Raw genomic sequence first — 4,602 nt, 5'->3', positions numbered from 1 at the left:
CCTGTCTTGAAAAAAACCCAAATAAATAAATTACAATCATAAATGCTCCACTAATTATATTCATACATTAAAATTCATGTGAATACGAGTAAACAAAAGGAAAGTTAGTTATGATCTCATGCCTCTCAATGTTTACATCCTAGGTTAAATTTAATTTGAAGTAGATGGAATTTCAAGCATAAGTTAAACTGAATAAATGTGAAAGCTACAAATAGATCCTGAAGCAGGGCATTGGTGGTGCACTCTTTAATCCCAGCACTCAAAAGGCAGAGGCAGGCGGATCTCTGTGAGTTTGAGACCAGACTGGTCTACAAGAGCTAGTTCCAGGACAGCCTCCAAAGCCACAGAGAAACCCTGTCTCAAAAAACAAAAAACAAAAACAAAAAAAAAAGGAAAGAAAGAAAGAAAGAAAGAAAAGAAAAGAAATGCTTCAAAGCTTGCCTAAAGACCAGCCTGATGGAGCATTTTCTCAGCTGATTTCCCTCTTGCCAGATGAGCTGGATAGTTTAATGACAACTTGACACAAGCTAGAGTCATCAGAGAGGGGAGAGAGCCTCAGTTGAGAAAGTGTCTACATGATATCAGGCTATAAGCAAGCCAGTAAGCAGCACCCTTAGTGGCCTCTGCATCAGCTCTTGCCTCTGGTTCTTGGCCTGTGTGAGTTCCCACCCTCACTACTTTTGATGATGAACTGTTCTATGGAACTGTGAGTGAAACCCTTTCCTCCCCAGGTTGCTTTTGGTCATCGCTGCCATGATAACCCTGACTTAGCCACCAGATGACCCCACTTATATCAAGTTTAAGACAAACTAATCAACACGGAAATGTGTGCATTAGTGTTAAAGTGTTTACATCCCACAGCAGTGAGTGGAGGTCAGAGGATAACCCTCAGGAATCAGTTCCCTCCTGCCACTAGTAGGATCTGCTGATGGAACTCTGGTTTTCTTTTGGCAACAAGCACCTTTCCTGCTTAAGCCATCTCACCAGCCCCCTCAGCCCCTTTTAGAAGAGGCTAGTCATTCAGCTCTGATTCAATTAGAAAGAGCTAGTCATTCAATTCTGACGGTGTGTTTCTACAGTTCTTCACCACTGGTTTGAGACAGGGTCTTTTGTAGCCCAGGCTAGCCTCAAACTGCCTGTGTAGTCAAGGATGACCTTTGACTTCTGACCCTTCTGCCTCCATCACATGCTGGGTTTACTGGTAGGGCACCTGCAGAGGATTTCTAGGCCTGGGCTCAATGCCCACTTCCATAAAAAGGAAGCGACTTACACTTTGCCTTCAGCAGTCTTGCTTCATAGATAACGCAGAAGCAGTTCAGAGATGTTAAGTGACACCAAACACTATTTTAACAAAAGTTCTGCCAGCTCAAAACCCAATGATATTCAGTCTTGTTAGATGATGAAAGCTAGAAAATGTTTTCTGCTTATTTATTTGGAGAGCTGTTGAAACAGGGGCTCATGTAGCCCAAATTGGTCTCAAACACCCTATGTAGCCTAGGCTGGCCTTGAACTCTTCCTTGTAATTCCTGAGTGCTGGAACTATAGGCATGAACCACCACACCTAGACCCAAGACTTTTTTTTTTTTTCAATTTTTAAGTGAGAGAAAAGCTGGGTCTCAGTAAAGCCATACCAACATCACTTCATTGTTTTTGACATGGGAGGTTCTCCCTACAGTGACCGGGCTGGCCTAGGACTCACAATCCTCCCGGCCAGTCACCTAAAAGCTCAGGTTAATTAAAAAGACTAAGAATTAAAAAAAAATTCTGCACAGCAGTGGTGGTGCACGCCTTTAATCTCAGTACTTGGGAGGCAGAGGCAGGTAGATTTCTGTGAGTTCAAGGCCAGCCTAATCTACAAAGCAAGTTTCAGGACAGTCAGGGCTGTTTGTTACACAGAGAAACCCTGTCTCAAAAAACAAAAACAAATGAAAAAAAAAAAGAATTAAAAAAATTCTATTTTATCTGTTTTGTGTTCGGATATGTTTGTATGTGTGTACTCATGCTTGCTTGTAACAGTCAGAAGGCAACTTGCAGGAGTTAGCCCAGGGACCAAACTCAGGTTCCCAGACTTGGCAGCAGGTACCTTTAACCACTGAGCCATCGCACCACCCTAGCAAGACCTTTAATGGATCCTGTTTATATTAATTACTGACATTCTGAGAGTAAACATGACCAAAACTTATGCTCAAACTGTCTTAGAGTTTCTATTGCTATGAAGAGACATCATGACCACAGCAACTCTGCAACTTTTCTTTCTTTCTTTCTCTCTTTCTTTCTTTCTCTCTTTCTTTCTTTCTTTCTTTCTTCCTTTCTTTCTTTCTTCCTTTCTTCCTTTCTTTCTTTCTTCCTTTCTTTCTTGTTCACTTGTTTTTGTTTTTAGAGACAGGGTTTCTCTGTGTAGCTTTGGAGCCTTGTCCTGGAACTTGCTCTGTAAACCAGGCTGGCTTTGAACTCACAGAGATCTGCCTACCTCTGCCTCCTAAGTGCTGGGATTAAAGGTGTGCGCCACCACCCAGCTATAGCAACTCTTAATTGGGTCTGGCTTACAGTTCAGAGGTTTAGTCCATTGTCATCTTGACAGGAAGCATGGTGGCACAGGCAGACATGATGCTGGATAGGCAGCTGAGAGTTCTATATCTGGATCCACAGGCAACAGGAAGAGACAGTGACATACTAGGCCTGGCTTGAGCTTCTGAGACCTCAAAGGCCACTCTCTAGTGATGCATTTCCTCCAGCAGGGACACACCTCCTTTAGTGCCTTTCCCTATGGACCTATGGGGGCACTTTTATTTAAACCACCAGACAAACTAATGTGTTATCCCTCCTCTTCATAGGATATCCTTTCACGGCTGATTGAAATAATGAGCAAAGTGGAGCTAATAATGAGTCGCTATTCTGTTGACCGCTCAATCTCTATGAAGAAGGGTTCCCTCACAGGAAAGGAGAAAAAGAAGAGAAAGGTTTTCTTAGAAAAGATCGCTTCGTATGTTAAGACTATTGATCTCCGAGAAAGGACTCTCTCAAGACTTTTGTCCTGGCTAGAAGAATGGAGTAAGTGTCTGGACAGATTCAGAGGGAAAAAAGACAGTTAATGAGAGAGTAGAGAAGTTTAATCATAAGGGGAAGCTAAGGGACTAACTAGATGTAGGAGGCAAGACTGGGCCAAATGAGGGAAACAAACACAGTGCTTTTAAATCTGGATAATATTTTCTTAATTTGCTGATTTAACTGTTTGGGCTTCTATTCCAGGTCTCTCTTCCTGTATAATTATTTAATAGAGAAAATGCTCTGGGTAGCAGTAAGCACAAGATCACTCTATTTGCCAATGGAACCATGTTGTATAGTTACCAAATATCATAAGCCTATATATGGGCATAATTATTATTTTTTCTTCCATAAGATGGTTTTCTTTTACTCTCTTCAAGATTTTGTTCTGTCTGAGGTGGCTGAGATTGATATTGAGGAATATTACCACTGGGTTGCACAAATGGAAATGATGCCGGATGTGCTGAAAGCCATTGACCGCAACGTCATTACTCTGTGTCAAATTACCAAAATGCTCTTTGAAGAAAGGAAACAAAAGAGAAAATTATGTAAGTGTACTTTGTAATACTTGGAAGTGGGGTTTAACTTTTTACCAAATTACAGCTCTACTGGCAGCTGAGAGATGGCTCAGCAGTTAAGAGCACTAGGTAGTCTTCCGGAGGATCTGGGTTCTATTCCCAGCATCCACAAGGCAGCTCTGGTTCCAGTGGAAACAGCCTTCCTTCTTTTGACTTCCTCTGAGGCACTGCATTTACACAGCGCACAAACATATATGCAGACAAAACCCTGTACACATAAAAAAACAAAATTTAAAATTCGGCATTATTGAAGTATAATTTGCATTTCATAAAAGGTACATGTGTGAAGTGCACAATTATTTCTGTAAATTCACAGCGTTGCTGTGGTGTGATGATCACCTTTTTCCTACTCAGTAGTGACACTGGAGGTTGAACTCAGCTTCATGCTTGCTAGGCCCTCTACCGCTGGCCACAACCCCCAGCTCATGGCAGTCTGATTTTAAAACATTTCTATTATCCAAAAAGATCGATGCTCATGTGTAGAAAGACTTTATTCCTGTCCACGTTGTTGACAAACATTAATCAATCTACTGAATCTTAATAAATTTATTTGGGCTACTTTATATAAACAACCAGACTATCTAGGGTTTTTGTTTTGTTTTGTTGAGACAGTGTTGCTATGTAATCCAGGTTGGCCTGGAACTCTCTTCTGTTACAGCCTTCTGAAGACTGGGATTATAGATGTGAGCTACTACACCTAGCTGCTATGAGTGGTCTGTCCTGCTTGGTTTCTTCCAGTCAGTCTAATGCTTCATTTACAGTGTTGTAGGGCACGCTGGTAACTCTTTGTTGAGTCTTGTGTGTGGTAGTCAGATGTACCACATATGGTTGATGTGTTCCAATTGGGGGATATTTGGATGTTTTCCACATTTGACTTTTCTAAACACTGATGCTATAAACATACATGTGCATGTTTCTGCGAGGCAAATGTTTTAGTTTGCATGTGTGTACAGTACTTGTAGACAAGTAGATTGTCTGA

The sequence above is a fragment of the Cricetulus griseus genome, chromosome 2 (assembly GCF_003668045.3).
Source record: "Cricetulus griseus strain 17A/GY chromosome 2, alternate assembly CriGri-PICRH-1.0, whole genome shotgun sequence".
Classification (NCBI taxonomy): Eukaryota; Metazoa; Chordata; class Mammalia; order Rodentia; family Cricetidae; genus Cricetulus; species Cricetulus griseus.
This window is presented reverse-complemented; position numbering follows the sequence as displayed.